Below are 19,470 nucleotides of genomic sequence, written 5' to 3'. Positions count from 1 at the left end.
TTTCTGAAAGTGCCTTGGAAAGGAAATTACTGGATTATTATAATTTTCCCCAGAGCAAGAATATAAAACCTGCAAAATTGAAAGCTAATTTTCACTGCAACTTTTTTAATTTAGAAAGTGACTTTCATTCAGAGTCGGTTCATTCTGAAAAGATGGAGGTGGTGGTTTTGTACAAAATACCTCTAAGATTTTGAAACAGCATCCAGAAAATGTCTCCCTTTTATTGTTTAACATGATATACCTTGCTTTGAAAGGTACAGCCTCTGAAAGGTTTTCTTCTTGACTTGAAGACAAGGCAACCTCAGGTCTTTAAAATCTCTCACAAAGAGGACTCTGGCTTGGCCTTTGGGCAGGCTCAGGAAGGCAACACTCCCCTACTTGCAGTCAAGTCATGTTTGGTAGTTTGGCTTTGGGACAGAGGTGCTTTTGTCACGGTTTTGAGGACTGCGAAACAAACCCTTAATTACCCTTGAGAAAACCAAAAGGACTGTACTGAGTGTCACCAAAAGATGTGTGGAAAAGGGCAGGTATTGGCAGCCCTCTTTCAGCTCAGCCATGTGCAGCTTCCCAGCAATAACCATGGAGCAAAATGCCTATTTATAGAAAACAACTATAATAGCATTAGGGCAGGAGAGAGGCTGGACCCAGAAAATTGCATTAGCATATTGGCAGAGTGTGGGTTCCTGGCCTGGAAGAGTGTCCACAACACAACAGTCTGCTTAATCACCCCAAGGTCCAGCAGCCCTGAGTGCCAAAAAGCAGATTTTGCAAAGCAAACCCAGTCCTGCTCTTACCTCTCCAGCCCGTGCTCAAACAAAGCAGTTCCATCTCCGCATAACCTTGTGGTGAATGAACCTCAAGTCTCTAAAGCCAAGTCTGAATTTAGCTTGTGTTTTTTTATCTCCAGAGGTGTTTCATTAGCTCAATTACAAGTGACATGTTCCACTATGTGCTGCTGACTGAAAAAACTCAGCCAACCTAAATCCCTCTCCAAATAGAATCCAATTAACCTCTTACTCCCCCTTCCTTTAATCCCCTGTGCCTCATGACTCACTCACAGCCACACCTTTTAAAGAAGACCAAAGTGAACTCCCTGAGGTAACTATGGACTGAAGAGCTGAGGTGTTCACTTGGGTTTGTTGGGCTGGGCTGTGCAGTGATTGTCCCAAAAGTCAGAGCCTGTGTGTTTTGTGCTGGTGTCCAGCGTCAGTTCTCTGCTGCAGGTGACCCCGCGTGACACAGAGAGAACCCCAGAATGGTTTGGGTGAAAGGGACCTTAAAGCTCCCCCAGTTCCACCCTCTGCCATGGCCAGGGACACCTTCCACTGTCCCAGGTGGCTCCAAGCCCTGTCCAACCTGGCCTTGGATCCAGGGGCAGCCACAGCTGCTCTGGGCAACCTGAGCCAGGGCCTCAGCACCCTCACAGGGAAGAATTCCTTCCAAATATCTAACCTAAATCTACTCTATCAGTTTGAAGACATTCTCCCTTGTCCTGTCACCCCAGGTGCTTGTGAAAAGTCTCTCCCCATCTTTCCTGTCAGCCCCATTAGGCACTGGAAGGCCACAGTTAGGTCAAGCTGAAGCTCCTCTTCTCTGGGCTCCCCAGTTGTCTCAGCCTTTCCTCACGGGGAGCTGCTCCATCCCTCTGCTCTTGCTGCTGCCTCCTCCGCACTGGCTCCAGCAGCTCCAGCTCCTCCCTGTGCTGTGAGCCCCGAGCTGGAGGCAGCTCTGCAGGTGGGGTCTCACCTGAGCAGGGCAGGATGGCCTCCCTCAGCTGGGGGCTGAGCTCTGTGTGCCTGCCGAGCCCGTCCTGGCCCGCAGCTGAGCTGTGCCGTGCCCTGCAGCTGCAGGCTGGGCGTTGCTCTGATGCCATCAAGGTGCTGGCTGCTGCTCCAGCCGCCAGCTCGGGGCTGGGTGCTGCCCCAGATCCATCCATGTCCTGGCAGCAGAGCTTGTCAGGACACTCGGATGCTGAAGTCATCAGTGAGGTTCGTAACCCGGAATGGAGGGCTGGGGTCAGCGCCCTGCTTCACCAGACGAGCCTTGCACAAGCCTGACCTCCTGCACAGGACCACCCTGAGCCCTCAGCAGCGCAGGCCATGGCAGAGCATCCCCTGCTCTGCATCTGTGCTGAAGCCCTGAGGCAGCAAGTCTGGCAGCCGGGGCTGGAGCTGGGGTTTGGAAACCCTGAGTGCTCAGTTTGGCCACAGCCTCACTTTGTAATACACAAAAACATCTCATTTTCTCTTTTTTTTTTTTTTTTTGTCATTATATCCATAGTCTGTGTCCTGATGAACTTGCACTCCGTGTGAGTTAGAGGTAGGATTATTACTGGAATTTCATTTGCTTGCAGGCTAGAGAAGCTCCTGATTTGAGATTTAGGCTGTTGCAGTTGTTGTGTTTGGTTTTGTTAGCAGACAGTTATTTTTTAAAATAGTTTTTGTCTTACATTTTTCCTCCAAATATAACTACAACAAATAAGCAGTAAAACTCAGAGTGGCAAAAATGTGCTGTTGAGGAGGAACCAGCCCTTGGGACTGCTCAGAACATGTTACAGCAGAGCTGTGGGGTTACAAACAGAGGAATACAGTAGAAGACATACAGAAAAACTCCATCTCTTCCAGTACTGATGTTTTGTGTGTCTTGTGGACCCTGGATCAGCACAATCCAGCTGTTTTCCAGCCAAAGCTAGTTTTGGAAGTATTGCTACAAATGACACCATAAAATTTAATATCTGTGTTGGGTTTCACTTCTCATTCTTGTAGGTTTGAATGTCCTGACAAGGATGTTCAAAAAAAAAAAAAAAAATAATAATCTGTTGTGTGAACTGAGCCCAGGAATGCTGTAGTGCTGTCCAAAATGGGTCAGTGTGTTCTGGGGGTAGCAGAGCCTGCCTGGGGAAGGCTGATGGGGTCGGAAGGGGTGTTTGGTGGGCAGTGTCCCAGTGGCTGTGCCTGTGCAGGGTCCCGGAGCAGCCCCGGGCACCGGGACAGGGCGCGGCCGGTCCCGTGGGGCTGTCCTGGCTGCGGAGCCAACACAGAGACAACCGGTCTGCTCAGGTTTTCCTCAGACAATTATCTATTCATTCTCTTCGGATGACATCCCTCTAAATCCTTTGCTGGATTTTCTGCTTTTAATTCTCCTTTTCCTCCCCGAAGCAGAACATCCATCCTTCCTGTCTTCTGCTGGCTGCAGCCCATCCTTGCCAACGCTCCCAGCGGCTCAGACAAAGCTCCTGCATCCTCCTCCTGCTCCTCCTGCTCCTGCTGCTCCTCCTCCTCCTCCTCCTGCTCCTGCATCCTCCTCCTCCTCCTCCTCCTGCTCCTGCTCCTGCATCCTCCTCCTCCTCCTCCTCCTCCTGCTCCTGCATCCTCCTCCTCCTCCTCCTCCTCCTCCTCCTGCTCCTGCATCCTCCTCCTCCTCCTCCTCCTCCTGCTCCTGCTCTTGCATCCTCCTCCTGCTCCTGCTCTTGCATCCTCCTCCTCCTCCTGCTCCTGCTCTTGCATCCTCCTCCTCCTCCTGCTCCTGCATCCTCCTCCTCCTCCTGCTCCTGCTCTTGCATCCTCCTCCTCCTCCTGCTCCTGCATCCTCCTCCTCCTCCTGCTCCTGCTCCTGCATCCTCCTCCTCCTCCTCCTCCTCCTGCATCCTCCTCCTCCTCCTGCTCTTGCATCCTCCTCCTGCTCCTGCTCCTGCTCCTGCTCCTCCTCCTGCTGCTGTTCCTGCTCCTCCTGCTCCTGCATCCTTCTCCTCCTCCTCCTCCTCCTCCTGCTCCTGCTCCGGCTCCTGCCCGGCCCCGGGCAGCTCAGGACTCGGCTCCAGCGCATTTCGGGCGGTTTCTGTGCTCACCCGGCTGGGTTTGACCCAGCCCGCTCCCAGGCTGATCTCCGCCTGCCCAGGGGGGCTTTGCCCATCTCCCGACCAGGCTGGGATGTTCTCAGGTGCCACATCCCGAGGGGCTCGGGGCCCTCTGAAATCCACACAGCCTTGCTGTGGCTTTGGCCTTGTGATAGATGAGTGATGCCATGGTTGACTCTCACAATTAAAAGGCAAATATGGATATTATATTTTATATATGTATTATATATAATGTATACATGCTAAGAGAAGTTTTATTGACTTATGCTTTACCCCCTTGTGTTGTTATCAGGGGTGGCCTGGGTTTGGGACATTTGGGAGGGTGGGATTGTTACTATGGCAGCACCTGACTCCAATCAGGATTTAAGGAAGTGATCTCCACCCCTGGACAGCAAAGGAGGAGTCGATGGACAGAACTTTGGGAGAGCTAAAGGGTTAAAAGGTGAAACCTCCATTGAGTGGATGAGCACATGGTGGAAAAATCCTTTCCTCCTGGCGCTGTTATATTTTCTCTACTCAGTCTTCTGCTGTATTTTTGATAAGGTTTTAATAAACATTTTAAATTTTTGAAAGTGAGTAGCATTTCTCACAGCCTCTTTCTTTGTCTCATGCTCTCTGTTCTTGGAGACGTTTTGTTTGTGCCCTTCCCCTTAAGGGGTCAAGTGCTTCCACGGGGACATTAGCCTGTAGTTTTCCATGGATCCAGACTGCTCCATGCATGAGTGGATTTGTTCTGTGATAATACAGCCGAGCAGGCAAAACCACAAGTAAATCAGCCTGGGGTTTTTTCCCATTTTTAATAACAGTTTACTATTCTGTAAGTGCATGTAAAGCACATGCCCTGTTCTCCCAGCCAAGGAGCTTGACAGCTTGTCAGCAAGAACTACCACAGGTCTAGATGACTGATTTATACAAGTAAAAGCACACGTGCCAAGACCTGGCAACAGCTTCCTCTTTTTTTTTTTTTTTTTTTAATATTCCAATGACTTGGCAACCCTCTGTCTTCTCCTTCATCCAAACTTTTGCCTTTTATAGTCTTTGAATAACACCTTTTTTAAAAAATATGTGTAGCAGCTTCCCTCCCTTCTCTTTCAGCCATTTGCTCTCCTTATCTGAATTGGCCATGGGACAGGAGATCTTGGCTTCACAACAAGCAGTTCCTGACTGAGTACGCACAATCCCAACCCAGACTGCACGTGGACCTGTGTTTTTGGGGACTGGGATGGGTGTGTCAGGGATTGGTTACACTTTTTTACCTGTGTTCTGACATCTCCAGGCTCATGTGTTGTACCTGTTTGTGCTAAAACCCACCTCCCTTCATAGAAAGGTGCACATATCTGAGCTCACAGTGGTGCAATCAAGGGTTTATCAGCATTATTCTGATGTCTTCAGTGTGGAATGGTAAGGAACTCATTTAAGGAATCACAGAAATTCCTTTGTACCCATGCAGGAATTCTTACATTCATTCACACACACATGTAAGCCACCTGGTGTCATCAGCTGGCCTCCAACAGAGACCCAGACTGGATTATGCCAGGGTTTGTGCCTTTGCTGTCTCTCCCAAGCCTGTGTTCAGGTGCAGGCTCACACACAGCTGTGCAGCCACGCTTTCTCAGACACCAGCATTCTCAGGCACAGACAGTCTCTCACACATAAGCTTATAGATTTATGATTTGTTGTGAGAGTGGAAAACAGCTGCTGCAGGCTAATCAAATACAGCAGAAGATTTAATGCAAAATATTGAAAAACACTGTCTGGTAGGAGGGCAAAACTCTGAAAAACATGCTGGTCTCATGGCGCTGGGCCAGTGCAAGAAGATTTGCACCTGGCCATGACAAACGTCAGCAGCGGGGCTGGAGGACGCTGCCTCACCCTCCCAGGCTGCCAGACACACAGGCTAAAAGTCATGTTGGGTTTGGCCCTGGGAAGAAGCTCCATCAGTCTGGGGCTGTGGTTTTCCAGGGCCATGCAAGCAGAGCTGCTCAGCGTGGAGCAGGAGGAAGGAAGAGCAGCCCAAGCCTTGCAGGTCGCTGGCAGAGCAGGCTGAAACTCCTGCTGCTGGCTCCCTTCTGCCCATCCCTGCGGACACATGGGAAGCCTGATTCTTCAGGGCTGTCAGCTCAGCACCTTTCACCAGTTCTGCTAAGGCTGCAAAGGCTTGGAAATAATTAACTGCAAATGAAAGAATTTCAGCTCAGGTTTCTGCTGACTGACGACACAGGCAATTTATGATGCCATAAGAAGCTTGGGCTGGGATTATTTCTGTGTAACACCCAATGCTGCTGCTTGGCAGCTCATTGGTTGTTGGAAGGGACAGAACTAGATTAATGCCTCGGGGATTTCAACCATAAACTTTCTTGGGTTTGGAGTTGGAGGGCTCAGCTTAGCTGAGTACAGACTAAAGCCGTGGCAGTTTGCAACATCCTCATCTCCCTTTTCCTGGTGCTGTAGGTGGGACTTGTCAGCACAGCTCTTCCCTTTCTCACCTGGCAGGTATGATCTCACTCATCCATCTCCAAGAGTCACACCGTGAAAGGCTGGGCCGTGTAAATACCACAGAATCTGTCTTCAAAGTGTCCTTCCCACAGAGCCTTGGCTTGGCAGCCTCAGACTGCCAGAACAAAGCCACCTGCTCCTGCTTCCTTGGGTGCTCGGCAGAGAAACAGGATACCTGATCAAGGCACTCCTAGACTGAGGCTGAAGGACAGCTGTCTTCTGTTCCTGTCCATTCCTGGTCTGCTACAGGACACAAGAGCCTTCTGCTGCAAAAAGAGGTCGTTCTTGTCCGCTGATGGTGGTGGGGTCAGTCCCTGTTATTCACCTGCAAAAGGTGTCAGTTTTTCTGGTTGGAAACTCCCCAGGCTGAACCAGCAGGTGACATCTGCTGCACAGCCTGCTGTGAGCTGGGGTAAGGTTTTCTGAGAGGAGCCGTGGGGCACTTGGGCTGAGCTCAGTGATTTTGCAGTGCCTGTGTGCACAGTCCTCACCGAGCCTTACCCTTCTCCAGTACCAATGATAACCAGATGGAGGCTTCCAGATCCCAGCTCTCCAGCAAGGAGAAGTGTCAGCAGAGTAAATATACAACCCAGCCTTGCCTGTGCCCAGCTAACACCTTCCCCCAGGAAGGGCAGGGCTGGAGGCCCTTGGTGTGTGGCTCAGCATGGCCTGAGCTGAGGAGGACTGGGCTGGAACCCGCTGTACCACACTCAGCACTGAGCCCAAACTCCCATTGCATCTCTTGCCTCCAGGACTCTGCTGGACTGCTCATCTCCCCCGTGCCTTACTTCCAGTAATTCCTGGTCTCTCCTATGCGCACGTGCTGTGAACACCTCCCTGTTTGGCTGTGTGCTTTGGGATCATCAGCTGTTTGGGGCTGCTCAGTCGGCTCTGTGCAGTGAGGCACCAGCTGCACAGCGACATCCCGGTGCACCAGCAGCTCTGACTCACAGCTCTGCTCTGCCAAGGAGCCCAGATTCCCCTCTCCAGGGGCAGACAGCCCTGGGTGGCATCGAGTACACACTGAATTACGCCATCCAGGGATATGAGAAGCATCTGTTCCTTGCAGATGTTCAGTCATCTCATTGTTTGATAGATTTCAGGACGAGAATCCTCTTCAGTTCTGTGAGACACTCGCTGTTCTCAGTGTCTGGGAGAGTGTGTGGGGTGGGGGGAGAAATGTCTTTGTGTGACGCCAGCAAGGAACAGAGACAGAGGTTTCGTGCTCTGTGGAAAATACTTGAAAGGCCTTTGAGCTCTGGCTAATCTCCATTATTGGTGTGCTTTCCAGCAGCAGGCTGAGGGAGGAAGAGTGCAGAGGCAGGAGAGCAGGGCTGAGAAGTACAACTGGACATCTTTCCCGGGCTCAGGCGAGCTTGGCAGAATCCATTGTGGCAAATGGAGCTGGATGCAACAGAATCCAGGCTTAAGCTTGGCTCAGATCTCAGGCCCAGCAGAGCCTCCTCAGATCTGCAGGAGCTTTGTCAGTAGCTGAAGGCGCTTCAGCCTCCCTGAACCAGACACAAGTGCAGCTGTTGAATTCGGCTGTGGCACAGGGCGAGGGGAGGTTGCCCACATTTGAGGCCTTTTTGCCCACAGGCACTTTATGTCTGTGGTTTTTCTACAGAATTATTTTCTTCTTTTTCTGTAGAAGAGCTTTTAGAATGCCTGATGCACTGCAGGCTTTGACCCACTAGTGCAGGAAACCTGAGGCACAGAGCTGCACAACAGCACCTGCAAAGATGCCAGGGAGTGTTTAGCAGAGCTGTGTTGTTCCTGAATTCCAGGTTAAACCTTTGATCCCCCCATCTCCCAGCTCAGTGCATTTTAGCCATTTGCAGAGAGCCTTTTGGTCTGGGTTACTGTGCCCAAGCTGACAGGTGGGTTTGAGCTACAGGGTCCCCCCCCGAGCTCCATTTCTGATGGAGACATTTCTAAACCAGACAGGATTTGAGGAACAGAGCTAGAGTGGCTCTCAATTCTTCTGTATGGGTTCAACCAGGTACAGACTAGAGCAAGGCCAGAGTAGAAACCTGACACTGATGAAAGCAGTGCCAGGAAGAACTGTCCCTTCAGTATATCCCTCCCGCTTCCCACGGAAGGAAAACTCCGTGCAGCCCCCAAACTTTCCTAGTCAACACTTGTTCCCTTTCCTCTGCACCAGCAGAAAAGCTTTGTTAAGAAGAATCATTTTCAGGATTTTGAATGTTTTGTTCCTGCCAGTGAGTCAATGGTTTTTCCAGTCCCTCCCCCACAATAAGTGAGTGCAGGCTGAGTGTGGTCCAGAGGAAAATGTGAGTTACACGTGTCCTGGCCACATGCTGCTCTGGTACCAATGATAACCAGATGGAGGCTTCCAGATCCCAGCTCTCCAGCAAGGAGAAGTGTCAGCAGAGTAAATATACAACCCAGCCTTGCCTGTGCCCAGCTAACACCTTCCCCCAGGAAGGGCAGGGCTGGAGGCCCTTGGTGTGTGGCTCAGCATGGCCTGAGCTGAGGAGGACTGGGCTGGAACGCCCTGTACCACACTCAGCACTGAGCCCAAACTCCCATTGCATCTCTCGCCTCCAGGACTCTGCTGGACTGCTCATCTCCACTCCTCTGCTCATCTCCACTCCTCTGCTCATCTCCACTCCTCTTTCATTTTCTCTTCTGGGAGAGGAAATTAGAGGGGCTGGACAACGGCAGAGACAGGCCTTGGGATAATTTTGAGGTTCCAAATGCAACTGGTACCTTCTCCTTTTGGCATCTTACTCATGTAGGATGCAAATACTGCCAACCATCTGTAGCTGGAACAGCCCAACAATTGCTTGGCAGATTTGAGGACTGTCACAAAAGGAGCTCTGTCCCAAAAGCCTTGCAGGAGCCACAGTGTGCAGCAGGCCCCTGGTGCATGCCAGACCCCTTTGCCTTTGCATGGTGCTGCTTGCACACAAAAAATGCCTGCAGAGCTCTCAGCTCCCCCAAAGTTTTCACCATCACCATCACCATCATCATTTTCTGCACAGTGATAGGAAAGCCAAAGCCCAGGTATGCAGAAGATGATATTCCTGTAACAACCTAAATACCTGGGAAGACTGGGACATGGAAGAAAGTCCTCTCACTCTGAGGTTGGTGTTGTAGTTTCCCTTTCTCTGCTTGCCCTGGTCTTGGCTCCCACGGGGAGTGAGATTTCCCATTCCTCTGTGGAAACAGCGAGTTCCTGCAAGCACCGGTACCTCACTTCCCTCTGTTCTACTTCCTTATTTTGAGCCACTAAGGGAGGGAACAGGAAGAGATCTATTGATGGTTTTTAGGGTAAAATCTCAGGTAGGTTACCTTTATTAAAGATAAGCTAAGTACACAGAAAACATACGCTTCACTCAGGCAGCAGTTCACAGGAACTTGGCAGAGGCCTGCCTGCATTTCAGAATCCTTCTCCTTTTTCTAGATGAAAGCCCTGCAGAAGGATTTGTTTTTCAGACAGAAGGCAAGCCAAGTTGGTGATTTCATCCTAAGGCAGGCTGTGTCAAGCTGGTCCTATTCAAACATGCAGGAAATCAAGCCTGGAGCTCGTTCAGAAATGAGGATTGAGAGTGGGGGTAGAGAGAGGGGCCCTGAGCAGGACAAGAGCCTGGATTCTGAAAGCAAGCTCAGAACAAGCAGAGAAGGTACCTGCTGTCAGGAACCCATCCCTCACCCTTGGAAGGATTAACTGGCACAGTTTCAAGGAACAGTTCTTAATTTCCAGCATTTCCAAGCAGCTCTCCCATCTCTGTCCTCACAGATGGCTGTGAGGGACACCAGGGCACTGCTCTGATGGGGGTCAGGTGGTAGCACCTCATCCCAGTCTGCTTTTTTCTGGTCAAAACAATCGAGGAGAGGAGAGGAGAGGAGAGGAGAGGAGAGGAGAGGAGAGGAGAGGAGAGGAGAGGAGAGGAGAGGAGAGGAGAGGAGAGGAGAGGAGAGGAGAGGAGAGGAGAGGAGAGGAGAGGAGAGGAGAGGAGAGGAGAGGAGAGGAGAGGAGAGGAGAGGAGAGGAGAGGAGAGGAGAGGAGAGGAGAGGAGAGGAGAGGAGAGGACATTGCTCTGGACATGGGAGCAGGGAAAAGGGAGAGGGAAATGGAAAAGAGACTGTGAAGATGTTCTTTACAAACTGTCACAATACTCTCCACTTAAACATTTGTAGAGCAGCTATGGAACACCAGTGATAGAGGGGAGGAAACAGATGGCAGAATTCAGAGCACTTGTTCTTGGGTCTGCTTCAAAATCTCTGAGCTCTTTGGACAGTCCATTCCCAAGCAGCAAGGGAAGGACTGTGGAGAATAAATTGGCATCATTTTATCTTGTGCATTTTTGCAGCTGCCAGCTTGCCTGTTGTTTAGTGAAGACATCACTCCGAGAACCCCCATGGCTCTGCACACCACAAGGGAAACCCATGAGAAAAACCTGCTTGGGATCTGTGTGTGAGTGTGTATAATCCTTCATCCCTAAAGAACATCTGCAGGGCCTTCTGAGCGAGGGAGGCAGCGTTTGCTGTCACTGCTGGACAAAGCTCAGACCTGCCCCTTTGCACTCACTCTGTCTACAGAAAAACTGCAAGGGCTCCACTCCTTCCTTTCTAGCAACTGCTTTCATGAATCCAGATTTTAGTGGTTTGGATTTTATTTAAATCAAGCACTTTCTGGTGTGAATAATGCCAGCAAAACTTTTGTAACTTGGCCTGGAAGATGGGAAAAATGCAGACACCAAAAGCCAAGGCAGGCTCTTAAATGTCAATACTCATTAGGCACTTTTTAACATTAGTGCCTGGTGCTGGAATCTGCCCATGCAGGCTGGAGGATGAGGAAATATTATTTGAACACATCTGCTCCAAGAGATACTGTCAGACTTGGGGAGCATCTTGTGGTAATTAGGGGAATTCATTTCATTACTTAGTCCAGCAGCATTTTGGGTTTTTTCCTGATTTTCCCCCCTTTGGTTTCTTGTTCATTTGTTTATTGTTTTGGTTTTCTTTTCTTCCTTTTTTTTTCTTTTTCCTTTTTTATGGGGGATCCATTAAAATTGTATTTTCTGCATTTTTTAACAATTGAAAAGCTCCCTGGCAGTATTAAGACCCTGTGTTCTCATAGCACCTCCCCCCCTGCTGCAGAGCACCTGGGTAAGAAGCATTTTGGAAGGCAAGGAAGAGAACCTTGCAACCAAGTACTGTACTGTATTTTGAATTTTTGGCTCAAAATACAAAGCAGCTGTAGTCCAAATTTGCTTTTCCCCTTTCCTCTGCCATATCTTCTCCCTGTTCATTTCCCAACCCACACATTTGCATCTCTCTGCAGACAGAGGCCCTCACAAGACTCCTGTGCTGTGGTCAAAGCAAACCTTTGACTCTCCTGTCCAAAATACTGCCCTGAGCCCTCCCAGTCACTGGTTTTGAGTGTTCCATACTTAGTGTGAAAGAAAGGGGTTGAACTGGATCATGCAGATCATGTCCCAGGCCAGAAGCATCTTTTCCTCTCTTTCTAGCTGCCCTTGCCAAAGGCAGGGTGGTACTTGTGTTCCCCAAATCAAAACTCTTCCCTCAGCAACACCCATCTCCTGAGAAGAACCACTTTACAAAATCTATTAAAGAAAATAACAGCTTTAAGCCCTTTTTTTTTTTTTTCCTTTTTTTTTCCCTGGAAAAGGGGCCTCTAATATTGTTTAATTAAAAGCTCATTCTGCAAGGCTCATTTGATGTCAGCTTTGAAATCCTGTGTGTTTTGTTTCCATTCTTCTCCTTTTGTGTGTTGAATTGAGTACATTTCCAAACTGGGTTTCTGTGTGCTCGCTCCTTGAACCTCAATGCTTTGTGTAGCACTGAGCAGTGACAGAGTTATGTCAACCTCTCTGCTTCACTGGGCACATTTGTTCTCTCAAAATCAACACAGCAGCTGGAGACACTGACATCTGAAACACTCCTGGCTCCCTCTGCAGCACAGAGCTCCTCTTTGGGCTGGGGGGAGTGCAGAGACCCAGAAAAGCAGGTGCTCAAGGATAATGAAACCTTAGCCAAAACAAAAAATAAAATCCTTGGCTAGGAAAATACAGGTCCATGGGCTGGTTTAGTGACTCCCAGTTTGGCTCCATGGGGTCGTTTTATTGGCATGGAGCAGCTCTGTGGGGGGATGTTGATTGGGGTGGGTTTGCTTAAGGTCAGGCTTGGGTCGGGGCCAGCTCGACCCAAATCTTCCAGTTAAGCTAAACACAAGGATGTGGCTGGGCTTTAATCCTGCTCCTGGGGGAGGAGAGCTGGCCAACCCTGCCCTCTGCTCCAGGAGCTTCTCCAGCCCTTCCTGGGAAGGTGAAAGGTTGGAGGAAAAAGCAAGGATCTTATACTGGGGAACATGATGGGAAAGGCAAGGATCTTATACTTGTGATGGAAAAGGGAAGGATCTTATACTGGGGAATGTGATGGAAAAGGCAAGGATCTTATACTTGTGATGGAAAAGGGAAGGATCTTATACTGGAAAATGTGAAGAAAAATGCAAAGATCTTATACTGGGGAATGCAAAGGAAAAGACAAAGATCTTACTGGGGAATGTGAAGAAAAAGGCAAGGATCTTATACTGGAAAATGTGGTTTTGCAAGAGATGGATGCTGACAGCCTGACCAAAAATCCTTCGCAGGACATTTGGGAGACTAAGCTGGGCAGCTGTGAGGATCCAGCATGCTGGAGAAGCAAGGTGGGATGTTAGAGGTACAACATAATGCTTGAGCAGAAATGCTGTGTGAATTTGGGTGGGGGGTAAAACTGTGCAGTGATTGTATTTCTGTCTGATCACTCTCTGGGGAGTGGAGAGCTTGGCAGTAGTGCTGGGAGAGCAGGCAAGGTGTTTCAGCTTTTTTACAAAACTTATTGAGACGGCAAAGAAAAAGACCAAAACATTGATACCAAGCTCTAAGACACTTGCAAAAGTAATGCAGGGTCTCACCCTACTCCTCAGCTTCCATTTTCAGCACACCCGGCTGCTAGATCCCATCCTTGGGTGGCCAGGGATCTAGAAGCATTTTTCTCACCTAGAACAGAGGCAGCAAACAACCACAAATGTCTGTCTTGAAGAAGTGAAGCTTTTATGGGAGCAGCTCTGTTTTGTGTCTGGGTGAGCACTTTGAGAGGATAACACGGCCAGAAGGTCCTCGAAGTGCTGGGAAGATGCAGCAGGAAGGCAGTGAAAGGTGGGAGGGAGAACTCGTGAGTGGGTCCCTTCCAACCCAGAATGTTCTGGGATCCTGTTCAGATGCCAGGGAGGTGGGCTGGGAGGTGAGGGGGCTGCTCAGCTCAGTGCCTTTTGCCTGAAGCATTAACGTGTTAGTGCCGAGCTCTGAACCATTTCAATTTTATTCTAACTTGATGTGTGTGCACAGCTCATAAAATCAGTGATGTGGGTGCCCAGTGGAGATGAAAACTTCCCACCTGATGTGTACAGTGAATAACAATGACGGTGCACTTGTACATTTTAGAATTGTTCTGCTGTTCGAGAAAGATGAAGCTGTGCCATGAAATGGTGGATTTCCCTCAGCTTTGGCTGTTTCTTAGCACCCATGTTAATATTCACACAGCTTTGCCATTTGTTTTTCTCAGGTTTTTGGAAACAAAGTGCTCAGAGGTGCCTGCCTGGCCTCTATGTCAGTGGTGAAACACGGAAGACTGGGACCTCGGAGTATGAAACTGGGCAGGTTTCCCCCGCCTGTGCTGAGCAGAGGAGTGATATGGGGGTCTCTGGATTAGGGGGAGCCTGTGGTACATTCCCAGTGTCGTTCTGTCCTCCCCAGCCAGGCTGAGGCAGAGGTGTGGTCATGGGGCCTGTGGCTTCAGAAGTCATTCTTGTTGTCTGGTTCAGAAATGAGTGGTTGTCATGGTTACCTGCCTCCCTGTCCTGATCTTGCCAGATGTCTTCTCTGGAGCCTTGGGCTTGGAGCAGGATTCAGCATTTCCCTCCTGTTGAGATCACACTCTGATCCAAGCACCTTCCATTTCAAATGTGCTGCTCGGTCACGCTGCGGTGACATTTGTGTGCTTGGGTATCTTGGGAGCCCTTGGTGCTCCTGTCTCCTTACTGATCCTTCAGAACAGGAAAGAAGTGATTCAAATGAAGGCTTCTTTGGGCTTATTGAGGGGTGCAGCCCTGAGTTTGCAGTGCTGTGGGGTGTCTGGGTGGGTTCTCTCTTCACCAGGCCACTGTTCTCCCACAGAAAATCTCCCAGGGGTCAGCCCAGCTCTCTTTTCTCTCAGTCTTGTTTTTCAATATCAAACTAGTGTGGCAAGTTATAAAGTGACCTGAACCATGGAGGTCAGTCTCCACAAACCTTTTGGATTGAATCTTTTCCCCTCCTTTTAGTGCCTTTTCTCCTTCTTTCCCAGAAGAGGAAGCTTGAGTGAGAGGGGACCAGGTTAACAAAGAGTCTCTTTAGGAGTTTTTTGTTCTGCCTCTGGTTGGCATTGCTTTGGAGAGGAGACTGAGCTCTGAAAAAGAGCTCATGCAAGAGTCCCACGCAGCAAGGGGATGGCAGGGAATGCAGCAAGTCATGCCGTAGGAATTCTTGGAGGAGGAAGGTGAAGAGTCTCAAAGGAAGCATAGGGTCATTTCCCTTTTAACAGAGTACATTTCAGAGATGCTTTAACAATTGATCAATATCTAAATGTGCAGCCTGCTGTAGGGCTTGGGGATGGGTTATTTTACAGACTAGCAACTGGGAGCCATGTTAACAGGCTGAGCCCCTGAGCTGCAGGAAGGTGACTGAACCATGGGGAAGGATAACTTGCTCCTCCGGGCCTCTTTTGAAATTAGGCCAATTATATTCACCATTTAAGGAAGATAAATCCAATTAAAATTATGAAGGTGCAAGGAATCCACTGTTGCTTTCTTTCTGTTCAACTTTCATAGTAATAATCACTACCAAAACCCCAGGAATGAGGGACAGGGGAATCTCTGTGCATGGACAGCCAAGTGTTACAACACAGCTCTGGCTCGGGCTGCTGAGCCCCCTTGGAGCCTGGGCTGGAACATCTGGTCCATCTCCTGCAGGAAGGTCAGCCTGAACAGCCAGGCAGAGCAATCTGGTCCTGACTGCTGCACGAGGGCCTGGGCTCTTGGGGCTGGGCAGCTGTGTCTGGAGCTGGGAGTCTGAGAGCTGGAGGTGCTCCTGCGGAAACACATCGGCTTGTGAGGCTGTGCAGGCAGTGATCCAGGCTGCTCCGTTCCCTTCTGGCTCCTGGATGGCTGGAGTGGCTCCCAGCAGAGAATTGGGCTTCCCCAGCCCTCCCAGCAGGGTCCTGCTGAGGTGTTCTTGGCATGATGCGAGTGGAAGGAGGTGTTGTGTTAGGGCAGCAATCCCTTCCTGCTTCGTTGGCTCTGCACTGGGAAGGGTCCAGGACCTGCTGCTCTGCCCTGCTTACCTGGGAAAACCTTGGATTAACTAACCTGCCCAGCATTTTCCAGGAACACATCAGGGGTTTTGCACATCTCCCCCTTCAATCTCCTGAAATCCACATCTCACTTCTCTAACACCTGTTTGGGAGCTTATCTGGAGCAGTGGACAGAGAGCAGCTCTGCTCCTCCTGAGAACTGACCTGGGCCCCCTGGAGATGGGGAGGGAATTGGTGCTCTGTGCCTTAGGGTGACCAGTGCCTCAGGAGTGGGAAGGCCTTAGTCTTTTAATTAGCATTAATAGGGCAAGTATTATCGTAGTGAAAAGACTGGTAGCGACACTGAAGCTGTATTTGAGGTTTAACTGCTGCAGGACCCTGACTGAACTGTATGTTTGTTAATCCTCAGTGAGGGAGTTCTATTTCACTGAGAGATGTTTATTTAACATACAATAAGTGTCTTAATGAATCTCTATTAAAGGCATATGTGGAAACCTTAATTTGAAGCATTACAGAAGAGAGTGAGATCTTCAATTCATAAAATCCTTTTTAAACACTGTGAGCTCCAAAATCCGGCCAGAGCCAAAGCAAACTGTATCCTGTAAACTCTGTGCCAGATGTCTCATGTGGGGTATGCTTAAGGCCCAAAGAAAATATGGTCTGAATGGAACAGTTTGGCCACTGGCTCCCTAATCCAGCTTTTATAAAGGAGTTTCATTTCCATTCAGGAAATAACCTCTCCTGGATGGATCCTGTTCAAAATGTGTCTGCTGAACAATCCTTCTCAGCAACACCTACGCCTGTGAGCAGAAAGAGGATCTCGTGGGAAGCTTTGGGAAGCATCTAGAACCTCTTGAGGTTTGAGAAAGAAGAGATAGTAAACAGGTTACAGGCGTCTCTGGGTATTTGGTGATGCACTGACCACTGCCCGGCCTGATGCTGAATACAGAGCATATTCTGATATTTCTGGGTGCAATGTGAGATGGAACTTCAGCCACCCTGAGTCTCTTGGGTGAAACTTGCTACTGTACCTTGTTCTGCTCTGGGCAGGGCACTCCAGGTTATTGGGGTTAAAAAGCTCCAAACTTAACATTTAATCCTAAACACAACCATAACCCTATCCCTAAAACTAATCCTAACCCTAAACATTAAGTCAACTCCAGCAGAAATTCTAACACTAACTATAACCAAACTCTGACCCAGAAGGTAACCTAACCCTAAATGCTAATTTAACCAAAAAAACCTAAATGCTAACACTAACACTAGGTACTTCTAAAGGCCACATGTCCTAACCATAAAACCAACAATAAACCCCAAATATAAACTCTACCCTAAGTACCACTAACAGAGACCAGCCCTAACCCTAACATCATCCCTAACACCACAGCCAACATCTAAACATTAAGGCAAACCATAATACTAAACCTGAACCTTAACCTAACCCTTACAAAACCCTACCTCGAACCCTAATCCTAATTAACCCTAACTCCTAACCCTAACACCCTAACCATAGCTCTAAATATAACCCTTAGCTTGCCCTAACCACAACCTCCTAATCCCAAACCTTAACCCTTGCCTTGCCTTGCCTGCTCCTCCTTTGACCTGTGCTGGCCTGCCAGCCCCAACCTGTCATTGCCTTAGGGGCACATCTGTGTCCCTCCCTTGCCCTTCCTGCCCCTCCCTTGCCTTGCACTGCCTTTCACACCCATCCCCTGCCTGAACCCGCTCGCTCCTTTCTCCCCAGGCCTTGCCTTGCCTTCCCTTCCTCTCCTTTGCCTTGCCTTGCCTGTCCAACCCTTCTGCGTTCTTGCCTGGCATTGCCTCGTATAACCATTCCCTCCCTTGCCCTGCTGCCCCTTTCCTGCCTGGAATTTCCTTGCCTGGCTCTCCCTGAAACTAAAATAAGTGTATCAACTCTTGCCTGGCCTACCCATCACGGGACTGACCTTCCTCTGCCCCGGCCTTGCCTGGGCATTTCTCTTGCCTCTGCTTTCCCCTCACAGCTCTTGCCTTGCCTTCCCTGCGTCTCCCTTCACTTGCCCAGAGTTGTCTACTCTTCAGTTGCCTTGCTTTGCCTGCATGGAAGTGGGCAAGGAAAGGCCAAGCAATGGTAGCCTAGGCAAAGCTGGGCAATGGCACTGAAGACAAGGCAAGCCCGAGTGACTCAGAGTGCCTTTGCCTGGGAAGCAAAGGGTGTAGTCCCAGTGTTGGTGGATCACACTAAAAGACACCATGAGGAGTTAAGTTCCAGGGGGACATTTCTGTCCTGACACCTCTTGTGCGGGAGCAATTCTTGGATGTGCTCAGTACTGGAGGTGGTATCCAACCTGCAGTCGGCAAGTTCCTGAACGAGGGTGGCGATGCTTTTCCATGGGAAGGAAAGCACACAGCCCCGGTGTTTGAGGTGCAGATAAGAAGCTGCCTCGTGGAGGTTGAGGGCAGCAGCAGCAACTTTCTGTCCTGGCATATTTGGTGTGGGAGCATTCCTCCAGCTTGTACAATTATGGGATTGGTGTCCATATTTTGAAGGTGGTGTCCCAAAAGGTTCAGTTTGGCAAACCATTTCCACCTTTCAGAGGTCGTGATCTGAAATTCCTGTCAGCACCTTTATTTTCAGCAAGGTAAGCAACTCAGTCTTGGTGGGCAGCTGGTACAGTGCCCAGGGCAGGTAACACCCAGTAACAGGGCTCTGGGACCTTTATATGGGATCAATCCCTGGATGCTTGCTGTTTTGCAGGAGGGGATCCCATTTCTTTTGAGATGGGGTCATAGTTCCTTTCTTTGGCAAAGAAACCAGTCTTGGATCCACACATTGGGTGGTCCTGGTGAATTTAATTGCTTTTTCTAGTAAAGAGTTCTGTCTGTTAGAGCTGTTGAACCGTTACAGGGGAATGCAGAAGCCAAGCTGGTGAGAAATTTGTCCTTTAGCATGTGGGCAGTCCCTGGTGCTGCTCAGTTTGGTTCAGACCCTGCCAGGCAGAAGGTTATGCTGGTGCCCAGAGCTGAGAGGGAAAGTGCAGATACCAGGGCAGGTGGTGCAGTTCAGGTTATAGCCAGCAACAGTTTTCCCAGCTGGCGCTTCTGTGAGCTCTGCTTTTGCTGGATGTTTTTGGGTTTCTAGCTGAACTCCGAGATAGTGACAAAAGTTATTAGCAGAAAGGATTTCGTGTTGCCGTTTGAGTGTGGTGCAAATAAGATTTTGTACTTGGAAGGGGAAGGTCCGTGAAATCTTTTTGTCCTGACAGAGTTTATCTGAGAGCAGTTTTCAGCTCGGATGTGCCCTTTGGTGGTTTAGAGATGGGCAAGGACCATTGGCTTCTTTTGCAAGTCCACAGCGCCATTGTGTGGTGGTTTTATGAGCGCTGACCAGGTGAAAGCCGAGAGCTTTTGTATCCTGGCACTGTTAGTGTGGGAACAGTGAGGGTAATGTCGGGGTTCCCCTGTGGGTCCCGGCTCTTGGAGACTGACAAAATGTGATGCTGCGTGTTCCTGGGAAGAAAGATGAATTCTCTCATCGTGCAGTTTATAGGCTGCAAAGGAAAAGTGAATTCCAGCACTGCCTATTTCTTCCAGAACCTTTTCTGTGCTGAACCTTTTCAGCTCCTGAATGTTTTTAGTTTTGGAACTGGACCCTGTGAAAGTGCCTGAGGGCGCATTGAGCTGAGCACACAGAGCTGGCTGTGCTGCACTTCAGAAGCTGCAAGGGGAAAGTGAAGGCCAGCACTTCCTTTTTT

General features: G+C 49.5%; 1 protein-coding gene across 1 annotated transcript in view; it reads left to right on the top strand.

The window, feature by feature from the left end:
• Positions 1-19,470, top strand: part of FEZ1 (fasciculation and elongation protein zeta 1) — a 431,041-nt gene that overhangs the window by 372,062 nt on the left and 39,509 nt on the right. The gene's annotated exons all lie outside the window — the stretch shown is intronic.

This window comes from Anomalospiza imberbis, chromosome 24 (assembly GCF_031753505.1).
Source record: "Anomalospiza imberbis isolate Cuckoo-Finch-1a 21T00152 chromosome 24, ASM3175350v1, whole genome shotgun sequence".
NCBI lineage: Eukaryota > Metazoa > Chordata > Aves > Passeriformes > Viduidae > Anomalospiza > Anomalospiza imberbis.
This window is presented reverse-complemented; position numbering and strand designations above follow the sequence as displayed.